General features: G+C 54.3%; 1 protein-coding gene across 2 annotated transcripts in view; it reads right to left on the bottom strand.

Moving 5' to 3' along the window:
* The window catches only part of b4galt2 (beta-1,4-galactosyltransferase 2), a 550,978-nt gene that overhangs the window by 186,089 nt on the left and 339,592 nt on the right, over nucleotides 1-25,297 (bottom strand). The gene's annotated exons all lie outside the window — the stretch shown is intronic.

Genomic DNA, 25,297 nt, shown 5'->3' with positions numbered 1-25,297 from the left:
TAGGCCCTTCGGCCCAACAAGTCCACACCGACCCGCCGAAGCGTAACCCACCCAAACCCATTCTCCTACCTTTACCCCTTCACCTAACACTACAGGCAATTTAGCATGGCCAATTCACCTGACCTGCACATTTTTGGACTGTGGGAGGAAACCAGAGCACCCGGAGGAAACCCACGGGGAGAATGTGCAAACTCCACACAGAAAGTCGCCTGAGGCAAGAATTGAACCCGGGTCTCTTGGCGCTGCAAGGCAGCAGTGCTAACCACTGTGCCACCGTGCCACCCACAATTAGGTTTATTGTCACATGTACTCAAGTACAGGAATGCATGAGTACAGTAGAATGTGTACGAAATCACTATTTGCAGTGCCATCTGAGGTGCTAACATACCTAGGTACAAAATCTTAGGTATAAATTAGAAAAAAATTAGGAAATAAAAGTTCAGCATTACAGTCCTTCTAAAACAGGGAGTCCACACTTGGCTTCACCTCAAGGCTGGGAGTCCCCACCAGGAAACACCCTTTGGCCTTCCTCAGTAAGGGGCAGGATGAAAAGGGAAAACTGAAAAGCAGACTATACCTCATTATAGGAGAAGGTGAGGACTGCAGATGCTGGAGATCAGAGCTGAAAAATGTGTTGCTGGAAAAGCGCAACAGGTCAGGCAGCATCGAAGGAGCAGAGAATCGACGTTTCGGGCATAAGAAGGGCTTATGCCCGAAACATCGATTCCCCTGCTCCTTCGATGCTGCCTGACCTGCTGCGCTTCTCCAGCAACACATTTTTCAGCTATACCTCATTATATCAGGCTTAAGAGAAAAGCAATCATTATTTCAAATCATCCCTGTTCCTTCTTTGATATCGGTTCTTCTAAATGTTAATTTGTTGGCAATCATGCAGCTGCTAGGTTGCACAGATAAACAACTGTGTTGAGCTGCATACCTATGAGCACTGAAGAGAAGGTCATTTGGCCTAATAAGGCAGATCTTTCCACGGTTTGTGTTGATCTACTCCAGGCATGGGTTTGATCCAACTATTTCACCTCCTCAGGTTACGGTACTGCAAAACATCTTTCCAGTGAAAATTCTCACACAAGATTGCAATACCCATTTAATCCAAGAACACTTTGCTTTTCATATGACATTTCCAATCTCAGCAAGACCCTATTCAACTGACTAATTCACAGTTTATTCACCCTTATAACATTCAATCCTATTTTCCTGTTCTTAACCAGATATTGGGCCTTTTATTCAAGACAGATGGCATCTTGGAAATATTTTTAAAATCTTAGCCATCGTGCAAAAAAATCTGCCCACTGGAGGAGACATTTGACATTATTGCTGGCTCTGTACCATTACTTCACAGATCTCAGCCAAGAGACATATGTGAGGAAATAAGAGCTGTGGAACCAAATCGTCTCTCCTCAGTCGCTCAATGGGTAATTGCACTGTGCTGTCTGCCTGACACAAAGCTCCTTTACATTGGATATTGAGTGATGCCCATGTGTTGACTCTTAGTGGATATCTTGTTAAAGCTGCCAACCTTGTCCCAGTTTCTGGATTAGTGGTGCTGGAAGAGCACAGCAGTTCAGGCAGCATCCAAGGAGCAGTAAAATCGACGTTTCGGGCAAAAGCCCTTCATCAGGAATGAGACTTTTGCAGCTTGAAAACTCAACCACTCAGGTAAAGGTGCAACTTTTAACAACATAGACACGCGGACTGAATGCATAGAAATTGTTTTCCAAAGACTAAACCAAAGAAGTACCATGTACAAAATCATCGCTAGATGACATACAAACATATGGCAGAGGAGGAGTAGGGATCTCAGTCCCTTGTGTCTGCTTATCGAATATGCACCACCCAATAACATCATGGCTCAACTGCCTGTCTACTCCCAATAATGTTTCACCATCTTGCTTACCATGAATCTGTCCACCTCTACCTTAAAAAGCAGTCAAAAATCCTGCTTGCGTTGCCTTTTCAGGAACGAAGTTTTAACAGTGTCACAATCCTCAAAGTGAAAATTCCTATCTCTGTTCGAACAATGAACAACTCTGGATTTTTAACCAGTGATGACTTTGTTTTTGATTCACTCACCAAAAGAAACATTCTTTATACATGCACGCTATCAAAACCCCACATGACAGTTCAACCAAACTAGGTTAGAGTGGTGCTGGAAAAGCACAGCAGGTCAGGCAGGCATCCGAGGAGCAGGAAAATCGATGTTTCGGGCAAATGCCCTTCATCAGGAATAGAGGCAGGGTGCCTGCAGAGTGGAGAGATAAATGAGAGGGGGTTGGGGGTGGGGAGAAAGTAGCAGAGAGTACAATGGGGAGGGGAGTGGGGCTGGAGGAGAGGAGTGGGGCTGGAGGAAAGGAGTGGGCTGGAGGAGGGGAGTGGGGGTGAGGATGAGGATGGAGGTGAAAGGTCAGAGAGGAGGGTGGGGGAAGGTAGCAAAGAATACAATGGATGAATGGGGGTGGGGATGAAGGTGACAGGTCAGAGAGGAGGGTGGAGCGGATAGTTGGAAAGGAAGATAGACAGGTAGGACAGGTCATGGGGTCAGTGCTGAGCTGGAAGGTTGGATCTGGGGTGAGGTGGGGGGAGGGGAAAAGAGGAAACTGGTGAAATCCACATTGATGCCCTGGTGTTGAAGTGTTCCGACGCGGAAGATGAGGCGTTCTTCCTCCAGGCATCTGGTGGTGAGGGAGCGGCGGTGGAGAAGGCCCAGGTCTTGCATGTCCTCTGCAGCGTGGGAGGGGGAGTTGAAATGTTGGGCCACAGGGCGGTGTGGTTGATTGGTGTGAGAGTCCCGGAGATGTTCCCTAAAGCGCTCTGCTAGGAGGCATCCAGTCTCCCCAATGTAGAGAAGACCGCATTGGGAGCAACAGATACAATAAATGATATTGGTGGATGTGCAGGTAAAACTTCCTATCCCCCATACTCCAGGAACTACCCACATACGTTCGAGACACCACCCACGCCATCCACCTCCTCCAAGACTTCCGTTTCCCCGGCCCCCAATGCCTCATCTTCACCATGGATATCCAATCCCTCTACACCTCCATCCGCCATGACCAGGGCCTCCAAGCCCTCCATTTCTTCCTCTTCCGACATCCCCAACAGTACCCTTCCACCGACACTCTCATTCATTTGGGTGAACTTGTCCTCACCATTATCAATTTCTCCTTTGAACGCTCACACTTCCTCCAGACCAAAGGGGTAGCCATGTGCACACGTATGGACCCCAGCTATGCCTGTCTCTTTGTTGGCTACGAAGAACAGTCCATCATAGGTAGCTATACTGGCACCAGTCCCCATCTCTTCCTCCACTACATTGATGACTACATTGGAGAGGAGCGGAGTGGGGATGGAGGAGGGAAGTAGGATGGAGAAGGGGAGTGGGCTGGAGAAGGGGAGTGGGCTGGAGGAAGGGAGTGGGCTGGAGGAAGGGAGTGGGCTGGAGGAAGGGAGTGGGCTGGAGGAAGGGAGTGGGCTGGAGAAAGGGAGTGGGCTGGAGAAAGGGAGTGGGGCTGTAGGATGGGAGTGGGGCTGGAGGAGGGGAGTGGGCTGGAGGAGGGGAGTGTGGCTGGAGGAGGGGAGTGGGCTGGAGGAAGGGAGTGGGCTGGAGAAGGGGAGTGGGCTGGAGGAAGGGAGTGGGCTGGAGAAAGGGAGTGGGGCTGTAGGATGGGGGTGGGGCTGGAGGAGGGGAGTGGGCCGGAGGAGAGGAGTGGGCCGGAGGAGAGGGGTGGGGCTGGAGGAGGGGAGTGGCCTGAAGGTGTGGAGAGGGGCTGGAGGAGGGGAGTGGGGCTGGAGGAGAGGAATGAGGGTGGAGGACAGGAGTGAGGCTGGAGGAGGGGAGTGGGCTGGAGGAGGGGAGTGGGCTGGAGGAGGGGAGTGGGCTAGAGGAGGGGAGTGGGCTGGAGGTGGGGAGTGGGCTGGAGGAGAGGAGAGGGGCTGGAGGAGGGGAGTGGGGCTGGAGGAGGGGAGTGGGGATGGAGGAGGGGAGAGTGGCTGGAGGAGAGGAGAGGGGCTGGAGGAGGGGAGTGGGGCTGGAGGAGGGGAGTAGGGCTGGAGGAGGGGAGAGTGGCTGGTGCAATGGAGTCGGCTGGAAGAGAGGAGTGGGGCTGGAGGAGGGGAGTGGGCTGGAGGGGGGGAGTGGGTTGGAAGAGGGTAGAGTGGCTGGTGGAATGGAGTCAGCTGAAAGAGAGGAGTGGGGCTGGAGGAGGGGAGTGGGCTGGAGGAGGAGAGAGGGTTGGAGGAGGGGAGTCGGCTGGAGGAGGGGAGTCAGCTGGAGGAGGGGAGTGGGCTGGAGGAGAGGGGTGGGGCTGGAGGAGGGGAGTGGGATGGAGGAGGGGAGAGTGGCTGGTGGAAGGGAGTCGGCTGGAAGAGAGGAGTGGGGCTGGAGGAGGGGAGAGGGCTGGAGGAGGCGAGTCAGCTGGAGGAGGGGAGTCGGCTGGTGGAGGGGAGAGGGGCTGGAGGAGGGGAGAGGGGCTGGAGGAGAGGAGTGGGGCTGAAGGAGTGGGCTGGATGAGGGGATTGGGGCTGGAGGAGGGGACTGGGGTTGGAAGAGGGGACTGGGGTGGGAAGAGGGGACTGGGGTTGGGGGTTGGAGAATGGGACTGGGGTTGGAGAATGGGACTGGGGTTGGAGAATGGGACTGGGGTTGGAGGAGGGGAGTGGGGCTGGAGGAGGGGAGTGGGGCTGGAGGAGGGGAGTGGGGCTGGAGGAGGGGAGTGGGGCTGGAGGAGGGGAGTGGGGCTGGAGGAGGGGAGTGGGGCTGGAAGAGGAGAGTGGGCTGGAGGAGGGGAGTGGGCTGGAGGGGAGGGGGCTGGAGGAGGGGAGGGGGCTGGAGGAGGGGAGGGGGCTGGAGGAGGGGAGTGGGCTGGACGAGGGGAGTAGGCTGGACGAGGGGAGTGGGCTGGACGAGGGGAGTGGGCTGGAGGGGGGGCTGCAGGAGGGAAGTGGGCTGGAGGAGGGGAGTGGGCTGGAGGAGAGGAGTGGGGCTGGAGGAGAGGAGTGGGCTGGAGGAGGGGAGAGGGGTTGGAGGAGGGGAGAGGGGTTGGAGGTGGGGACGGGTTAAAGGAGGGGACTGGGGTTGGAGGAGGGGACTGGGGTTGCAGGAGGGGAGTGGGGCTGGAGAAGGGGAGTGGGGCTGGAGGAGCGGAGTGGGGCTGGAAGAGGGGAGTGGGCTGGAGGAGAGGAGTGGGATGGAGGAGTGGGATGGAGGAGAGGAGTGGGATGGAGGAGAGGAGTGGGCTGGAGGAGGGGAGTGGGCTGGTGGAGGGGAGAGGGGCGGGAGGAGGGAAAAGGGCTGGAGGAGAGGAATGGGCAGGAGAAGGGGAGTGGGGCTGGAAGAGGGTAGTGGGGCTGGAAGAGGGGAGTGGGCAGGAGGAGTGGAGTGGGCTGGAGGAGAGGAGTGGGCTGGAGGAAGGGAGTGGGCTGGAGGAAGGGAGTGGGCTGGAGAAAGGGAGTGGGCTGGAGAAAGGGAGTGGGGCTGTAGGATGGGAGTGGGGCTGGAGGAGGGGAGGGGGCTGGAGGAGGGGAGTGGGCTGGAGGAGGGGAGTGTAGCTGGAGGAGGGGAGTGTAGCTGGAGGAGGGGAGTGTGGCTGGAGGAGGGGAGTGTAGCTGGAGGAAGGGAGTGGGCTGGAGAAGGGGAGTGGGCTGGAGGAAGGGAGTGGGCTGGAGGAAGGGAGTGGGCTGGAGGAAGGGAGTGGGCTGGAGAAAGGGAGTTGGGCTGTAGGATGGGAGTGGAGCTGGAGGAGGGGAGTGGGCTGGAGGAGAGGAGTGTGGCTGGAGGAGAGGAGCGGGCTGGAGGAGAGGAGCGGGCCGGAGGAGAGGAGTGGGGCTGGAGGAGGGGAGTGGCCTGAAGGAGGGGAGATTGGCTGGAGGAGGGGAGTGGGGCTGGAGGAGAGGAGTGAGGGTGGAGGAGAGGAGTGAGGGTGGAGGAGAGGAGTGAGGGTGGAGGAGGGGAGTGGGCTGGAGGAGGGGAGTGGGCTAGAGGAGGGGAGTGGGCTGGAGGAAGATAGTGGGGCTGGAGGAGGGGAGAGAGGCTGGAGGAGGGAAGTGGGCTGGAAGAAGGGATTGGGCTGGAGGAAGGGAGTGTGCTGGAGGTGGGGAGTGGGCTGGTAGAAGGGAGGGGCTGGAGGAGGGGAGTGGGGCTGGAGGGGGGGAGTGGGGCTGGAGGAGAGGAGTGAGGATGGAGGACAGGAGTGAGGCTGGAGGAGGGGAGTGGGCTGGAGGAGTGGAGCGGGCTGGAGGAGGGGAGTGGGCTAGAGGAGGGGAGTGGCCTGAAGGAGGGGACAGGGGCTGGAGGAGGGGAAAGGGGCTGGAGGAGAGGAGTGAGGATGGAGGAGAGGAGTGAGGGTGGAGGAGGGGAGTGGGCTGGAGGAGGGGAGTGGGCTAGAGTGGGCTGGAGGAGAGGAGTTGGCTGGAGGAGGGGAGAGGGGCTGGAGGAGGGGAGTGGGGCTGGAGGAGAGGAGTGGGGCTGGAGGAGGGGAGTGGGGCTGGAGGAGGGGAGAGGGCTGGAAGAAGGGATTTGGCTGGAGGAAGGGAGTGTGCTGGAGGTGGGGAGTGGGCTGGTAGAAGGGAGTGAGGCTGGAGGAGGGGAGTGGGGCTGGAGGAGGGGAGTGGGGCTGGAGGAGGGGAGTGGGGCTGGAGGAGGCGAGTCGGCTGGAGTAGGGGAGTGTGGCTGTAGGAGGGCAGTGGGCCGGAGGAGAGGTGTGGCTGGAAGAGAGGAGTGAAGCTGGAGGTGGGGAGTGGGCTGGAGGAGGGGAGAGGGGCTGGAGGAGGGGAGAGGGGCTGGAGGAGGCGAGAGGGGTTGGAGGAGATAAGTGGGGCTGGAGGAGGCGGGTCGGCTGGAATACGGGAGTATGGCTGTAGGAGGGCAGTGGGCCGGAGGAGAGGAGTGGGCTGGAGGAGAGAAGTTAGGCTGGAGGAGAGGAGTGAAGCTGGAGGTGGGGAGTGGGCTGGAGGAGGGGAGTGGGGCTGGAGGAGGGGAGTGAGCTGTGGAGGTGAGTGAGCTGGAGGAGGGGAGAGGGGCTGGAGGAGAATAGTGGGGCTGGAGGAGGGGAGTAGGCTGGAGGACGGGAGTGGGCTGGAGGAGGGGAGTGGGGCTGGAGGAGGGGACTGAGCTGTGGAGGTGAGTGGGCTGGAGGAGGGGAGAGGGGCTGGAGGAGAATAGTGGGGCTCGAGGAGAGGCGTGGGGCTGGAGGAGAGTAGTGGGAGAGGAGTGGAGCTGGACGAGAGGAGTGGGGCTGGAAGAGGGGAGTGGGCTTGGATGAGAGGAGTGGGCTGGAGGAGGGGAGTGGGGCTGGAAGAGAGGAGTGGGGTTGGAGGAGGGGAGTGGGAGTGGGGCTGGAGAGGAGTGGGGTTGGAGGAGGCAAGTGGGGCTGGAGGAGAGCAGTGGCCTGGTGGAGGGGAGTATGTTGGAGCAGGGGATTGGGCTGGAGGAGGGGAGTGGGCTGGAGGGTGAGAGAGGGGCTGGAATAGGGAAGTGGGTTGGAGGAGGGGAGTGGGCTGGTGGAGAGGAGTGGCTGGAGGAGTGGAGTGGGGCTGGAGGAGGAGAGTGGGGCTGGAGGTAAGGAGTGGGGCTGGAGGAGAGGAGTGGGGCTTGAGGAGGGGAGTGGGAGAGGAGTCGGGCTGGAGGAGAGGAGTCCGATGGAGGAGGGTAGAGGGGCTGCGGGAGGGAGTGTTTCTGCAGTAGGGGAGTGGGGCTGGAAGAGGGGAATGGGGCTGGAGTAGGGGAATGGGGCTGGAGTAGGGGAATGGGGCTGGAGTAGGGGAATGGGGCTGGAGGAGGGGAGTGGGGCTGGAGGAGTGGAGTGGGCTGGAGGAGAGAAGTGGGCTGGAGGAGAAGAGGGGTCTGGCGGAGGGGAGTGTGCTGGAGGTGGGGAGTGGGCTGGAAGAGGAGAGTGGGGCTGGAGGAGGGGAGTGGGGCTGGAGGAGGGGAGTTGGGCTGGAGGAGGGGAGTGGGGCTGGAGGAGGTGAGTGGGGCTGGAGGAGAGAAGTGGGCTGGAGGAGAAGAGTGGCCTGGCGGAGGGGAGTGTGCTGGAGGTGGGGAGTGGGCTGGTAGAAGGGAGTGGGCTGGAAGAAGGGAGAGGGACTGGAAGAGGGGAGTGGGGCTGGAGGAGAGAAGTGGGCTGGAGGAGAAGAGTGGCCTGGCGGAGGGGAGTGTGCTGGAGATGGGGAGTGGGCTGGAAGAAGGGAGTGGGCTGGAGGAGGGGAGAGGGGCTGGAGGAGGGGAGAGGGACTGGAAGAGGGGAGTGGGGCTGGAAGAGGGGAGTGGGGCTGGAAGAGGGGAGTGGGCTGGAGGAGAGGAGTGAGCTGGAGGAGAGGAATGGGCTGGAAGAGGGGATTGGGCTGGAGGAGAGGCGTGGGCTGGAGGAGAGGAGTGGGGCTGGAGGAGGGGAGTGTGCTGGAGGTGGGGAGTGGGCTGGTAGAAGGGAGTGAGGCTGGAGGAGGGGAGTGTGGCTGGAGGAGGGGAGAGGGGCTGGAGGAGGGGAGTGGGGCTGGAGGAGAGGAGTGGGGCTGGAGGAGGGGAGTGGGGCTGGAGGAGGGGAGAGGGCTGGAAGAAGGGATTTGGCTGGAGGAAGGGAGTGTGCTGGAGGTGGGGAGTGGGCTGGTAGAAGGGAGTGAGGCTGGAGGAGGGGAGTGGGGCTGGAGGAGGGGAGTGGGGCTAGAGGAGGGGAGTGGGGGTGGAGGAGGCGAGTCGGCTGGAGTAGGGGAGTGTGGCTGTAGGAGGGCAGTGGGCCGGAGGAGAGGAGTGGGCTGGAGGAGAGAAGTGTGGCTGGAGGAGAGGAGTGAAGCTGGAGGTGGGGAGTGGGCTGGAGGAGGGGAGTGGGGCTGGAGGAGGGGAGTGAGCTGTGGAGATGAGTGAGCTGGAGGAGGGGAGAGGGGCTGGAGGAGAATAGTGGGGCTGGAGGAGGGGAGTAGGGCTGGAGGACGGGAGTGGGCTGGAGGAGGGGAGTGGGGCTGGAGGAGGGGACTGAGCTGTGGAGGTGAGTGGGCTGGAGGAGGGGAGAGGGGCTGGAGGAGAATAGTGGGGCTCGAGGAGAGGCGTGGGGCTGGAGGAGAGTAGTGGGTGTGGAGTGGAGCTGGACGAGAGGAGTGGGGCTGGAAGAGGGGAGTGGGCTTGGATGAGAGGAGTGGGCTGGAGGAGGGGAGTGGGGCTGGAAGAGAGGAGTGGGGTTAGAGGAGGGGAGTGGGAGTGGGGCTGGAGAGGAGTGGGGTTGGAGGAGGCAAGTGGGGCTGGAGGAGAGCAGTGGCCTCGTGGAGGGGATCATGTTGGAGCAGGGGATTGGGCTGGAGGAGGGGAGTGGGCTGGAGGGGGAGAGAGGGGCTGGAATAGGGGAGTGGGGTTGGAGGAGGCGAGTGGGGCTGGAGGAGAGCAGTGGCCTGGTGGAGGGGAGTATGTTGGAGCAGGGGATTGGGCTGGAGGAGGGGAGTGGGCTGGAGGGTGAGAGAGGGGCTGGAATAGGGAAGTGGGTTGGAGGAGGGGAGTGGGCTGGTGGAGAGGAGTGGCTGGAGGAGTGGAGTGGGGCTGGAGGAGGAGAGTGGGGCTGGAGGTAAAGAGTGGGGCTGGAGGAGGGGAGTGGGGCTTGAGGAGGGGAGTGGGAGAGGAGTCGGGCTGGAGGAGAGGAGTCCGATGGAGGAGGGTAGAGGGGCTGCGGGAGGGAGTGTTTCTGCAGTAGGGGAGTGGGGCTGGAAGAGGGGAATGGGGCTGGAGTAGGGGAATGGGGCTGGAGTAGGGGAATGGGGCTGGAGTAGGGGAATGGGGCTGGAGGAGGGGAGTGGGGCTGGAGGAGTGGAGTGGGCTGGAGGAGAGAAGTGGGCTGGAGGAGAAGAGTGGCCTGGCGGAGGGGAGTGTGCTGGAGGTGGGGAGTGTGCTGGAGGTGGGGAGTGGGCTGGAAGAGGAGAGTGGGGCTGGAGGAGGGGAGTGGGGCTGGAGGAGGGGAGTGGGGCTGGAGAAGGCGAGTGGGGCTGGAGGAGAGAAGTGGGCTGGAGGAGAAGAGTGGCCTGGCGGAGGGGAGTGTGCTGGAGGTGGGGAGTGGGCTGGAAGAAGGGAGTGGGCTGGAAGAAGGGAGAGGGACTGGAAGAGGGGAGTGGGGCTGGAGGAGAGAAGTGGGCTGGAGGAGAAGAGTGGCCTGGCGGAGGGGTGTGTGCTGGAGATGGGGAGTGGACTGGAAGAAGGGAGTGGGCTGGAGGAGGGGAGAGGGACTGGAAGAGGGGAGTGGGGCTGGAAGAGGGGAGTGGGGCTGGAAGAGGAGAGTGGGGCTGGAAGAGGGGAGTGGGCTGGAGGAGAGGAGTGAGCTGGAGGAGAGGAATGGGCTGGAAGAGGGGATTGGGCTGGAGGAGAGGCGTGGGCTGGAGGAGAGGAGTGGGGCTGGAGGAGGGGAGTGGGCTGGAGGAGTGGAGTGGGGCTGGAGGAGGGGCTGGAGGAAGGGAGTGGGCTGGAGGAAAAGAGTGGGGCTGGAGGAGGGGAGTGGGGCTGGAAGAGGGGCTGGAGGATGGGAGTGGGCTGGAGGATGGGAGTGGGCTGGAGGAGAGGAGTGGGCTGGATGGGGGGAGTGGGCTGGATGGGGGGAGTGGGGCTGGAGGAGGTGAGTGGACTGGAGGAGGGGATTGGGCAGGAGGGGAGTGTGCTGATAGAGTGGGCTGGGGGAACGGAGTGGGTCTGGGGGAGCAGGGTGTGTTGGGGGAGCGGGCTGGGGTGTGGCATGTGCTGGGGTGCTGGGGGAGCGGGCTGGGGGAGCAGCGTGGGCAGGGGGAGCGGGCTGGGGGAGCAGCGTGGGCAGGGGGAGCGGGCTAGGGGAGCAGCGCGGGCTGGGGGAGTGGGCTGGGCTAGCGGGCAGGGGAGGGTGTGGGCTGGGGGAGCGGGTCGGGCTGGGGGAGCGGGGTGGGCTGGGGTTGCGGGCTGGGGGCGCAGGGTGGGCTGGGGGAGCGGCGCCTGCTGGGGGAGGGGGCTGAGGGACTGGCCTGGGGGAGCGGCGTGGGCTGGGGGAGCGGAGCGGGCTTGGGGAGTGGGCTGGGGGAGCGGGCTGGGGGTGCAGTGCGTGCTGGGGGAGCGGGCTGGGGGAGCGGCGCGGGCTGGGGAAGCGGGCTGGGGGAGCAGCGCGGGCTGGGGGAGTGGGCTGGGGGAGCGGGCTGGGGTGCGGCGCATGCTGGGAGAGCGGGCTGGGTGAGCAACGCAGGCTGGGGGAGCGGAGCGGGCTTGGGGAGTGGGCTGGGGGAGCGGGCTGGGGGTGCAGTGCGTGCTGGGGGAGCGGGCTGGGGGAGCGGCGCGGGCTGGGGAAGCGGGCTGGGGGAGCGGCGCGGGCTGGGGGAGTGGGCTGGGGGAGCGGCGCGGGCTGGGGAAGCGGGCTGGGGAAGCGGGCTGGGGGAGCGGCGCGGGCTGGGGGAGTGGGCTGGGGGAGCGGCGCGGGCTTGGGGAGTGGGCTGGGGGAGCGGAGCGGGCTTGGGGAGTGGGCTGGGGGAGCGGGCTGGGGGTGCAGTGCGTGCTGGGGGAGCGGGCTGGGGGAGCGGCGCGGGCTGGAGAAGCGGGCTGGGGGAGCGGCGCGGGCTGGGGGAGTGGGCTGGGGGTGCAGTGCGTGCTGGGGGAGCGGGCTGGGGGAGCGGCGCGGGCTGGGGAAGCGGGCTGGGGAAGCGGGCTGGGGGAGCGGCGCGGGCTGGGGGAGTGGGCTGGGGGAGCGGCGCGGGCTGGGGGAGTGGGCTGGGGGAGCGGCGCGGGCTGGGGGAGTGGGCTGGGGGAGCGGCGCGGGCTTGGGGAGCGGCGCGGGCTGGGGGAGCGGCGCGGGCTGGGGGAGTGGGCTGGGGGAGCGGGCTGGGGGTGCAGTGCGTGCTGGGGGAGTGGGCTGGGGGAGCGGGCTGGGGGAGCGGGCTGGGGGAGCGGCGCGGGCTGGGGGAGTGGGCTGGGGGAGCGGGCTGGGGGTGCAGTGCGTGCTGGGGGAGCGGGCTGGGGGAGCGGGCTGGGGGAGCGGCGCGGGCTGGGGGAGTGGGCTGGGGGAGCGGGCTGGGGGAGCGGGCTGGGGGAGCAGGCTGAGGGAGCGGGCTGGGGGAGTGGGCTGGGGGAGCGGCGCGGGCTGGGGGAGTGGGCTGGGGGAGCGGCGCGGGCTGGGGGAGTGGGCTGGGGGAGCGGGCTGGGGGAGTGGGCTGAGGGAGCGGCGCGGGCTGGGGGAGTGGGCTGGGGGAGCGGGCTGGGGGTGCAGTGCGTGCTGGGGGAGCGGGCTGGGGGAGCGGCGCGGGCTGGGGAAGCGGGCTGGGGGAGCGGCGCGGGCTGGGGGAGTGGGCTGGGGGAGCGGCACGGGCTGGGGAAGCAGAGCAGGCTGGGCGAGTGGGCTGGGAGTGCGGCGCGTGTTGGGGAAGCGGGCTGGGGGTGTGGCGCGTGCTGGGGGAGTGGGCTGGCGGAGCGGAGTGGGCTTGGGGAGCGGGCTGGGGGATCGGAATGGGTTGGGGGAGCAGCGCGGGCTGGGGGATGTTCTGGAGGAGTGTTCTGGGGGAGGGGAGTGGGCTAGGGATGGGCTGGGGGAGCGGAGTGGGCTGGCGGTGTGTTCTGGGGGAGGGGAGTGGACTGGGGGAGTGGGCTGGGGAGGGCAGTGGGGTGAGGCAGGCTGGGGGAGCGGCGAGGGCTGTGGGAGTGGGCTTGGGGAGCAGAGTGGGGACAGTTGTGGGACTGGGGACCGGTGTGGGCAGTCACCAGCTCGTGAGCCCAGTCGGAGCTGATCTACTGCAGTGTAATGTTTATCTGTAGTTGTTTTGTCTGACTGTAGTATTTATCCTTTTATCTTCATGAAAAGTTATTTTCTAACTTATACTACAAATCACTGCTAGGTTATTTAACTTCTTTTTCTTTATTTCTCTGTTGTATCTCAGATTTATTTATATCTAGCTACTTTGTTCCTGAGCTCGCACCATGAAGGGTGACAGTATAAACCTTTTGTTTCTGTGCTTGAGGACACGTGACAATAAACCTAATTCTAATTCTAAGTCATTGGTTTAATTGTAAAAAGGTTGAGGCCCCAGCGTAAGCCATATGGCATACTGAATGTAACACCTTGCCAACCAGAAAAAGACCCATCCTGTTTCCTAGCTATTGGACAATCTTCTAACCATGTCAATACATCACCTCATAAAGCATGGGCTGATATTCATCCAAAGACTTCTTTTAGTTGAATAATCCAACCCTGGCCGACCCATGAAGATGATGGTTTGAGGGGTTGAATGCCCACTCTAAATCATCACCCAGAGGTTCAGATTGCTCAAATATAGAAATTGTCATTAAATCATGCACTGGCTCCAGAAAAAATGGACAGGAATAAATTGTGCATACATTTTATTTAATCCTGATAATTTGCTGTGATTGACTGTTGATACTGTGGAGAAATAAACACAAATCTGTTACTTAAGCTGGGAGAGGGAGATCTGGTAACTCTGACTGATCTCAAGCTTTTCAATGACTGTCATTTCTAGTCACAGAGTCATAGATGTACAGCATGGAAATAGACCTTGTGGTCCAATTTGTCCATGCTGACCAAATATCCTAACCTAATCTAGTCTCAGCACTTGCCCATATCCCTCCAAACCCCTCCTATTCATGTACCCATTCAGATGCTGTTTAAATGTTGTAATTGTACCAGCCTCCACCACTTCCTCTGGCAGCTCATTCCATACACGTACTACCTTCTGTGAAAATGTTGCCCCTTAGGTCACTTTTATATCTTCCCCCTCTCACCCTAAACCTATGCCCTCTAGTTCTCTCAGAATCCCCATCCCCGGGAAAATACCTTGTCTGTTTATCCTATCTATGCCCCTCATGATTTTATAAACCTCTATAAGGTTAGCCCTCAGCCTCCAACGCTCCAGGGAAAACAGCCCCAGCCTATTCAGCCTCTCCCTATAGCTCAAATCCTCCAACCCTGGCAACATCCTTGTAAATCTTTTTTGAACTCTTTCAGGTTTCACAACATTCTTCCAATAGGGAGACCAGAATTGCACGCAAAAGCGGTCTAACCAATGTCCCGTACAACCACAACATCACCTCCCAACTCCTGTACTCAATGCTCTGACCAATAAAAGAAAGCATACCAAATGTCTTCTTCACTATCCTATCTACCTGCGACTCTACTTTCAAGGAACTATGAACCTGCACTCCAAGGCCTCTTTGTTCAGCAACACTCCCTAGGACCTTACTGTTAAGTGTATAAGTCCTGAGTGGACCCGGTCAAGATAATTGGCTGTAGACAAGATAAAATATGCATCTTGTATTGAACAAGTTCCAATTGCTGACAGCCACAATAATCTGCTTGTTCAGCCTCCAGTACTGCCTCTATTGTACAGACTGTAAGAAAATCTTGCCAGGTCTGAATGCAGAAAACGATGTGAAGGACAGGAATGTGCCTACAGTTGACAATCCTGGCCAGCTGATAATTATCACATATACAGTACACAATGGGGATTAAACACAAATGCATTCATCAATTGAGAAGTGAAAAATTTTCCTTCTTCTTGCCATGTAATGTCAGCACTGAGCACTCCCTCCAGATCCACTGCATTACAACTTTGGCACAATTCAGAACCACCCCCAGCTGCCAAAATCTGTGTACTGGTCGACAGGACAGCAATTTCTACTCAGTAAACCAAACAATCCAAATCTGTGGCTTGATGAGCGTTACAACTTTCGGAAGGGGTTAGAAAGAGTCAAGAAAGTAGAGACGGCCTTTGTCATCAACTCGTATTCAGTGGATACCAAAAAATTGCGCGAGGGTCCATCCTCTTGGGACCATTGAAGTGAAAGAATGGGAAGATTTCATTTATTAGGCTGCAGTTTCTCAAAGGAACTGTACTATATTTGAACAAGAAGCAATTTAAGAAATAGAAGTTTAGCACAATAAAAGCAAGTACCTTTAGATAGCTCCCATTAAGGAACATCCACATTAGTTAGACTGAACTGTTGCAAAATCAATTATTTTAACTGAGAAAGCAATGAACAAGCAGTGATGTTTTCCGCAACAAAGTTATAAATTCTGTTTACTAAATAGCAAACACACAAACCCATTGGCAAAGTCAATAATAGCACAGAGAGCAATAGAATCCACTCAGAATTCTAGAAATATGAGGAATTCCATGTTATAACATGGAGAAAACAACAGAAGGCAAAGAATCTGCTTTCTCACTTTGATGTCTATTTGGGGGACAAATGACAAACAAACCCCTGCATATATCAGTGCACTCTCTTTAGGATGTTACAGCCAGGAATTCCTCCTGACTGGTGGCCAGCCATTGTGTTCACCTGCCCTGACAGCTCATTCTTTTTCTCTGCTGTCTTCATTTTTTCCTTTGTCCGTCTTGTAGTGTGGGAATGCTGAATAGAGATATCTTTGGCCAGTAGAACCTGGTGGACAAGTGTTGTTGGACGATATTTGTCTAACAGCCTCCAATCTAGCTTCCTTTCTGTCTTCATTCTCCTACAGTTCTAACTTCTGTTCTAATTTACAAGACTTGGGCACAGCTGAAAATATGTTGCTGGAAAAGTGCAGCAGGTCAGGCAGCATCCAAGAAGCAGGAGAGTTGACGTTTTGGGCATGAGCCGTTCTTCAGGAATGAGGAATTATCCTTGTGGAGGGAGGAAGAGAGCTTCTTCAAGGAAGGCATCCTTGCAAGAGGATTCGCAGTAGGTTAAAATCTTGTAGGAGAAAGTGAGGACTGTAGATGCTGGGGATCAGAGCTGAAAATGTGTTGCTGGAAAAGTGCAGCAGGTCAGGCAGCATCTAAGGAGCAGGAGAATCGACGTTTCGGGCATGAGCCCTTCTTCAGGAATGAGGAATGAGGAAGACTTGGGCACAGCTGAGCACATATGGCAGCAATTGTATAAAACAAATACACAAAAAGGATGCCTCGACAGATAGAAAATGGGATGCAAAAACAGGCTTCCATGATGTAGTGACAAATGGATAAACACAGGGACCAGTGCTCGGGGTCCAGCTATTCACAATATATACCCAGGATCTGGATGAGGGAATTAACTGCAATTTTGCTGACAACACAAAACCAGGTAGGATTCCAAATGGTTTGGAGGACATGAAGAAGTTTTAAGACAAGCTAATGGAGTGAACAAATACATGGCAGATGCAGTATAACATAGGTAAGCGTGATATTGTCCAGTTCGCTAAGACAGCAGAATGACAGTGTGCTATTAAAATGGTGATGGATCTGGAATTGATGACATACATGGAACCTGGGTTCCAGTCACTGAAAGCAAGCATTCAGGTCCAACAATCAGTTAGGAAGGCAAATGATGGCCTTCATTGCAAGGAAGGTTTGCGTACATGAGCAAAGAAGCCTTTCTGCAGATGTACGGGGCTTTGGTGAGACAATACCTTGAGTATTTTGTACAGTTTTGGTCTCCTTGCCTAAAAAATATATACTTGCCTTCAAGGGAGAGCAGCAAAGGTTCACCAGGCTGATTCCTCGGCGGATAAGTTTTCTATACGAGGAGAGGTTAAGTTGATTAGGCCTGCATTCATTGGAATATAGATGAATGAGAGTTGGTTGCAGTGAAACAAAGTTCTGAGATGGCTGGATGCAGTGGTAATGGTGCCTCTGGCAGAGGAGGGGTGGGGGTTCCAGGGTGCAGAACAAGGTGCCACAACATCAGAATATGTAGTAGGCCGTTTTGGCTGAGGTAAGGAAGCATTTTTCATTCAAGGGTAGAGAACCGTAGAATTCTCCACCTTATAAAGCTGTGAATGCCATGTCACTGAATATGTTTAAGGAAGAAACAGATTTCTAGAGGCTAAAAGTGTTAAGGGGTATGGGGACAGAGTGGGAGAGTGGCACTGGGATAGAGGATTACCCATGGTTGTGCCGAATGGTGGAACAGGCCCGATGGGCCGAATGACCTACATTTTTTCTCTCTCTTTATTCATTCACAGAATGAGGGCACCACTGGCTCAGCAGCATTTATTACCCATCCTTAATTGCCCAGAGAGCAGTTAAGAGTTGACCACATTGCTGTGGGTCTGGAGTAACATGTAGGCCACACCAAGTAAGTCTCCTTCTCTAAAGGACATTAGTAAACTAGATGGATTTTTCCGACAGTCGACAATGGATTCATGAACGTATGCTCCCATTTTACTTAAATCTACATTTCAACATGGTATTTGCCTCACAGACAAATTGCAGCAACACTTATCTTTACTCATATTGCCGTAATAGTTATTTCAGGTGGATTTGAAATAGAAATATGGCCACGGGTGCAAAGACATTGACTATGCTCCATGTTGGTAAAAACAATGACTGCAGATGCTGGAAACCAGATTCTGGATTAGTGGTGCTGGAAGAGCACAGCAATTCAGGCAGCATCCGAAGACAGGCAAAATCGACGTTTCGGGCAAAAGCCCTTCATCAGGAATAAAGGCAGAGAGCCTGAAGCGTGGAGAGATAAGCTAGAGGAGGGTGGGGGTGGGGAGAGAGTGGCATAGAGTACAATAGGTCAGTGGGGAAGGAGATGAAGGTGATAGGTCAGGGAGGAGAGGGTGGAGTGGATAGGTGGAAAAGGAGCTGGGCAGGTCGGACAAGTCCGGAAAGGTCAGGGGATCGAGTTTCTGGAGGTTAGAAGCTAGGATGAGGTGGGGGAAGGGGAAATGAGGAAACTGTTGAAATCCACATTGATGCCCTGGGGTTGAAGTGTTCCGAGGCGGAAGATGAGGCGTTCTTCCTCCAGGTGTCTGGTGGTGAGGGAGCGGCGGTGGAGGAGGCCCAGCACCTCCATATCCTCGGCAGAGTGGGAGGGGGAGTTGAAATGTTGAGCCACTGGGCGATTTGGTTGATTGGTGCGGGTGTCTCGGAGGTGTTCCCTAAAGCGCTCTGCTAGGAGGCGCCCAGTCTCCCCAATGTAGAGGAGACCGCATCGGGAGCAACGGATACAATAGATGATATTAGTGGATGTGCAGGTAAAACTTTGATGGATGTGGAAAGCTCCTTTAGGGCCTTGGATAGAGGTGAGGGAGGAGGTGTGGGCGCAGGTTTTACAGTTCCTGCGGTGGCAGGGGAAAGTGCCAGGATGGGAGGGTGGGTCGTAGCGGGGCGTGGACCTGACCAGGTAGTCACGGAGGGAACGGTCTTTGCGGAAGGCGGAGAGGGGTGGGGAGGGAAATATATCCCTAATGGTGGGGTCTGTTTGGAGGTGGCGGAAATGTCGGCGGATGATTTGGCTTATGCGAAGGTTGGTAGGGTGGAAGGTGAGCACCAGGGGCGTTCTGTCCTTGTTGCGGTTGGAGGGGTTGGGTCTGAGGGCGGAGGTGCGGGATGTGGATGAGATGCGTTGGAGGGCATCTTTAACCATGTGGGAAGGGAAATTGCGGTCTCTAAAGAAGGAGGCCATCTGGTGTGTTCTATGGTGGAACCGCTCCTCCTGGGAGCAGACACGGCGGAGGCGGAGGAATTGGGAATACGGGATGGCATTTTTGCAAGAGGTAGGGTGGGAAGAGGTGTAATCCAGGTAGCTGTGGGAGTCGGTGGGTTTGTAGAAGATGTCAGTGTCAAGTCGGTCGTCACTGATGGAGATGGAGAGGTCCAGGAAGGGGAGGGAGGTGTCCGAGATGGTCCAGGTAAATTTAAGGTCAGGGTGGAATGTGTTGGTGAAGTTGATGAATTGCTCAACCTCCTCGCGGGAGCACGAGGTGGCGCCAATGCAGTCATCAATGTAGCGGAGGAAGAGGTGGGGAGTGGTGCCGGTGTAATTACGGAAGATCAACTGCTCTACGTAGCTAACAAAGAGACAGGCATAGCTGGGGCCCATACGTGTGCCCATGGCTACCCCTTTGGTCTGGAGGAAGTGGGAGGATTCAAAGGAGAAATTGTTAAGGGTGAGGACCAGTTCGGCCAAACGAATGAGAGTGACGAGTTTTCACCATCCCCCCAGACCTCCCCCTCACTGAGGACGAACGATCAGTCCTCAGCAAAGGACTCACCTTCGTCCCCGTCCGTCCACGCATCAATGAATTTAATACACGCCGTGACATCGAACAATTCTTCCGTCGACCCTCTGCCTCCGAGCTTACTTTCACAATCAGGACTCCCGCCCACCTTCCGAGGACCCCTTCGCCCACCTCCAACACACTGCATCCACCTGGACACCCCACGCTGACCTATTACCTGCCCTCGACCTCTTCATTTCCAACTGCCGCCGGGACATTAACCGCCTCAACCTGTCGAACCCCCTCCCCACTCCAACATCTCACCCTCACAACGCGCAGCCCTCCAATCCCTCTGCTCCAATCCTGACCTCACCATCAAGCCAGCGGACAAAGGGGGCGCAGTGGTAGTCTGGCGCACTGACCTCTACATCGCTGAAGCCAAACGCCAACTCAAGGACACCTCTTCCTACTGCCCCCTTGACCATGACCCCACCCCCCATCACCAAACCATCATCTCCCAGACCATACAGAACCTCATCACCTCAGGAGATCTCCCACCCACAGCTTCCAACCTCATAGTCCGGGCACCCCGCACTGCCCGGTTCTACCTCCTTCCCAAGATCCACAAGCCTGACCACCCTGGCCGTCCCATTGTCTCAGCATGCTCCTGCCCCATTGAACTCATCTCTACCTACCTCGACACTGTCCTATCCACCCTAGTCCAGGAACTCCCCACATACGTTCGAGACACCACCCACGCCCTCCACCTCCTCCAAGACTTCCGTTTCCCCGGCCCCCAACACCTCATCTTCACCATGGATATCCAATTCCTCTACACCTCCATCCGCCATGACCAGGGCCTCCAAGCCCTCCGTTTTTTCCTCTCCAGACGTTCCCAACAGTACCCCTCCACCGACACTCTCATTCGTTTGGCCGAACTGGTCCTCACCCTTAACAATTTCTCCTTTGAATCCTCCCACTTCCTCCAGACCAAAGGGGTAGCCATGGGCACACGTATGGGCCCCAGCTATGCCTGTCTCTTTGTTGGCTACGTAGAACAGTTGATCTTCCATAATTACACCGGCACCACTCCCCACCTCTTCCTCCGCTACATTGATGACTGCATTGGCGCCACCTCGTGCTCCCGCGAGGAGGTTGAGCAATTCATCAACTTCACCAACACATTCCACCCTGACCTTAAATTTACCTGGACCATCTCTGACACCTCCCTCCCCTTCCTGGACCTCTCCATCTCCATCAGTGACGACCGACTTGACACTGACATCTTCTACAAACCCACCGACTCCCACAGCTACCTGGATTACACCTCTTCCCACCCTACCTCTTGCAAAAATGCCATCCCATATTCCCAATTCCTCCGCCTCCGCCGTATCTGCTCCCAGGAGGAGCGGTTCCACCATAGAACACACCAGATGGCCTCCTTCTTTAGAGACCGCAATTTCCCTTCCCACGTGGTTAAAGGTGCCCTCCAACGCATCTCATCCACATCCCGCACCTCCGCCCTCAGACCCAACCCCTCCAACCGCAACAAGGACAGAACGCCCCTGGTGCTCACCTTCCACCCTACCAACCTTCGCATAAACCAAATCATCCGCCGACATTTCCGCCACCTCCAAACAGACCCCACCACCCGGGATATATTTCCCTCCCCACCCCTCTCCGCCTTCCGCAAAGACCGTTCCCTCCGTGACTACCTGGTCAGGTCCACGCCCCCCTACGACCCACCCTCCCATCCTGGCACTTTCCCCTGCCACCACAGGAACTGTAAAACCTGCGCCCACACCTCCTCCCTCACCTCTATCCAAGGCCCTAAAGGAGCTTTCCACATCCATCAAAGTTTTACCTGCACATCCACTAATATCATCTATTGTATCCGTTGCTCCCGATGCGGTCTCCTCTACATTGGGGAGACTGGGCGCCTCCTAGCAGAGCGCTTTAGGGAACACCTCCGAGACACCCGCACCAATCAACCAAATCGCCCAGTGGTTCAACATTTCAACTCCCCCTCCCACTCTGCCGAGGATATGGAGGTGCTGGGCCTCCTCCACCGCCGCTCCCTCACCACCAGACGCCTGGAGGAAGAACACCTCATCTTCCGCCTCGGAACACTTCAACCCCAGGGCATCAATGTGGATTTCAACAGTTTCCTCATTTCCCCTTCCCCCACCTCATCCTAGCTTCTAACCTCCAGAAACTCGATCCCCTGACCTGTCCGGACTTGTCCGACCTGCCCAGCTCCTTTTCCACCTATCCACTCCACCCTCTCCTCCCTGACCTATCACCTTCATCTCCTTCCCCACTGACCTATTGTACTCTATGCCACTCTCTCCCCACCCCCACCCTCCTCTAGCTTATCTCTCCACGCTTCAGGCTCTCTGCCTTTATTCCTGATGAAGGGCTTTTGCCCAAAACGTCTATTTTGCCTGTCCTCGGATGCTGCCCTATGCTCCATGTTCCCAATTAAAAATGATGCAGCAAGTATTTAGTTGGCTTTAAAAAGAATTGCTGCTTTTTTCAGTAGGAGAATGCAGGTGAAATGTCTTTGTGGTGGAATTAAGGAAGTAGGTTTTAAAAAACCTTATATTTTCCCCCAACACAGGCAATATTTGAAAGAGTGCATTCCATTTGTTTGGCAAATCCTCAAGACTCCTGATGAATAATTAGAAAATGTGAAACCCCTTTTTCTCTTCACTGTAGTTCAAGCTAAAGTAAAAGGACTCTGTATAAAGTACATAACCCTGAAATCAATTTCTTTATAATTTTACAATCAATCGAATTCAGTTGCACTACAATACCTGGCTGTGGTTATTAATGATACAAAACAAACAAGGTCATTACATGGGTCTTTATTGCTTGAGTAAACTATAATTAATCTCACAGCACCACTGAGCTAAATTCCCTTGCCTCAACTTCCACTCAGTGCCCAGGCTTAACATTTCCTTTAAATTGCTGTCTGGATTTTACCAGAATACATGTTTAGCTACAGAAATTTCAAACAACAGGTGCAGCATAATAAAGAAGAATACATATTTGATAGCAATATAACTAAAAGGATCTAGATTGTCCTTGAGTGCCTTTTGAATATCTTCCCCTTGTAACATTCAGACACACAAAAAGCCTAATACTGTGGATAATATTAATTTCCTGAGCTTTCACTCATCACTTCATAGGTAGTGCAATTAAAGAATTTGCTTAAATGAAATATACTCTTGCATGTTAGCAGCTCAGTATCAGGATATGGTTAGTATCCCTGTCTGACATGTGGGAGGCCAGGGCTCAATTCCCCACAATGGAGCATGTGGTAAATCTGTGCATTGCAATGCACAAGCAAGGCTGTGTTTTTTTTAAAGAGGTGACGGCATAATGATATTATAACTGGACTGTTAATTCAGAGATATGTAGTTTTCTGAGGACCAAAGTTCAATTCCTACCATAGTGGAATGTGAATTCAAAAAAGAAAATCTGAAATTAAGAGTCTAATGATAAGCATGAAACCATTACTGATTGTCAAGAAAAACCCATCTGGTTCCCTAATGCCCTTTTGGGAAGGAAATCTGCTTACCTTACCTGGTTTGGCCGCATGTAATTCCAGACCCACAACAATGTGGTTGACTCTTAACTGCCCTCTGGGCAATTAGAGATGGACAGTAAAGGCTGGTGACAACCTCATCAAGTGAATAATAAAAAAAAAGTTTCTGTAAGATTTTCTCAGTACATCAATTGCTAGTGTTTTGAAATCTCTACAGGTTCCAAAGGCATCAGAATTAATTTTCCTACCGGATTTCAAAACTAGCGGAAGTAAGAATTTGAGAATCTTTCAGATAGATTTTTGCATGAGATTCTATTTTCAATAACAATGCAGAAAGAAGCTGTCGGCAGATAGGTATGCAAGAAAGATAAAGTACAAAAGGATGGTTAGAGTGTCAATGCTTCATTATATTCAAAATCTTTACGAATGGTCAAATAAAAGCAAAATACTGTGGATGGTTCTAAGATTAAAAGAGAAAATGCTGGATAAATTCAGCATGGGGAGAAAGTGAGGACTGCAGATGCTGGAGATTAGAGAGTAAGGTGTTGGAAAAGCACAGCAGGTCAGGCAGCATCCAAGGAGCAAGAGAGTCGACATTTCGGGCAAAAGGGGAGCATTTCTGGCAGTAAAACCCTCTCTCGACAATTTCTATCAGGCCTGATGAGTTTCTCCAGCATTTTCTGTTTTCATAACTTTTATGGATGGATTTTTCAAATGAATTGAAAATGAACTGAAATATAAACTTTACAATCTTTCAAAACACAGTGAGCATGTACACCAATATCAGATCTTTCATAATATATTGTTTCAGCTAGTAAAATGTTCTTGCTAGAATTCCTTCTTTGTTCCTTTATTGAATCATTACCCTCTGAAACAGATCTCCTTTGAGGCCTCGCTGAGAGAACAATATGGTCTGGAGACTGTGGTGAAAAGCTATCGACACAACCTTCTCCTTACCTCTCAGTATTTCCTCTTCCTTCTGTAACTGCTCTACCTGTATAAGAAAGTAGACATATAACTCTAATTATGCTGCAGAGAAAGCAAGATAAGGTCTTAATAAGGGAAGAAAAAGTTTTCTTCCTTAAAACTGCAAGAATCTTTTCATATAGATTGCTGCATGAGATTCTATTTTCAATTACAATGCAGAAAGAAGCTGTAGACTGATAGGTATGCAAGAAAGATAAGTACAAAGGGATGGTTAGAATGATAGGTCCAGTCATGAAATGTTCAGACTAGCACAGTGGACGAAAGAGTTGCTTATAATCTCTTCACTGAAAGCTGATGCTTTACAGAAAGTCTGTCATGACTGTAACAAGGTTAGCTAGGTGGGCCTCATAGAGTAGGAGTTTCCTGATTGAGGCTGTTAATCTGTTCAATCAGGGAGCCCTGACTGACAGATATAAACAGGGGTGTCACTGTTTTTTTTTTATGTAACTGGATTGTCTTTTTATGTACAAATGTCATTGTTGTTGTCGTCATGCTTGAAACTGGGATTTGGGGTTTGTCCTCATTTCTCTGTAAACTGGTTGAACGGTAGGGTTGGGGGCCTGGCTTTGCTGCTCCTCTCCCTTGTAAAATTGGTGTTCCATACAGCTGTAAATGTTAACTGCTTTTTGTAAACTGTGTTTTGTAATTGTTTAATAAAAGTTAAAAAAAAGGAGCGTCAGAAGTTCTGTTCACTCGGAGAGCTGGCTCAGAGGAAGCCAGACTAATGTCAAGTACTACACACATTTAAATAACAGGTGTCTTGGTGAGGGGATTTTAGCTTCTGTGGAGTTATTTGTGGATAATCAAAATGTAAATTTGTGAATTCAAAATGTAATCTATTCCCTTATGTCATGAGTTTGAATTAAACCAAGGCTTATCAATGTAAGTCCATTGTTTCTGCTAGTCATCCGATATTCTAGCTAAAGAGACCGACTCAATTTGATGATTAATAAATGGTAAGATTTACATTTCAATTTATTATTATGAAGACAACTGGCTACTAGACATCCATTCAATTTTTGATGGACATATTTACTGGTCTAAAATAGACTCAATAATGTATTGGGTACCAAACGCATTCCTGCAATAATTATCAGCGTCTTTCACTGTTCCTTCTGACACTGTCTTGGGGAGACAGTTCTACAAAAGATGAGAATAATGAGCTTAATTAAGTGGTATTAAGCAGGCACTAGAAAAATGCTCACTTTGCCCTTTCCATTCAGTTCTCATTTAAAAGTAATTGTCCCGCTGCTGATATTTAATAGGTTGAATCATATTGACAAGAGCCTGGAATAGCAGTACTTAAAGAACCAGTTACCCATTTCCCAATAGTAGCCAACAAAATGAAAGCAGAAAATACCTCATCAGATCAAAAATAATGTAATCAGGTGCAGCATGGTAACGCTACACCTCTGTTGCTCTTGAAGGTGATGTGAATCCTTGATATAAAAACACATAAAATAAGTCTGAGGATTCACTTTTCCAACTCTTCTTATCTGGAGATATCAAATTAAGATATAAGAATTCTACTGTCAGCATGTCTTACACAGATGATCAAGGGAAAAATCTTTTCATTTGTGAATTATAAACTTGGATGGTTACTAGATTATTACCTTATCCCAAAAGTGATGAGGACAGATATCTGCAAATTTACTGTGTGACCCAGTTTGATCAGAAGTAATTTAGATATAGGCATTTTGTAAATAATTCCCTATAAATGACATCAAAGATGAAGCTTAAAAAAACACAAAACCATAAAATCTATACATGGAAGCAGACCATTCGATCCACTATATCCATGAATAAGAACAAAGAACAAAGAAAATTACAGCACAGGAGCAGCCCTTTGGCC

The sequence above is a fragment of the Chiloscyllium plagiosum genome, unplaced genomic scaffold (genome assembly GCF_037043375.1).
Source record: "Chiloscyllium plagiosum isolate Xiang-an unplaced genomic scaffold, Cpla_swu_hap1 HiC_scaffold_9, whole genome shotgun sequence".
Lineage (NCBI taxonomy): Eukaryota > Metazoa > Chordata > Chondrichthyes > Orectolobiformes > Hemiscylliidae > Chiloscyllium > Chiloscyllium plagiosum.
This window is presented reverse-complemented; position numbering and strand designations above follow the sequence as displayed.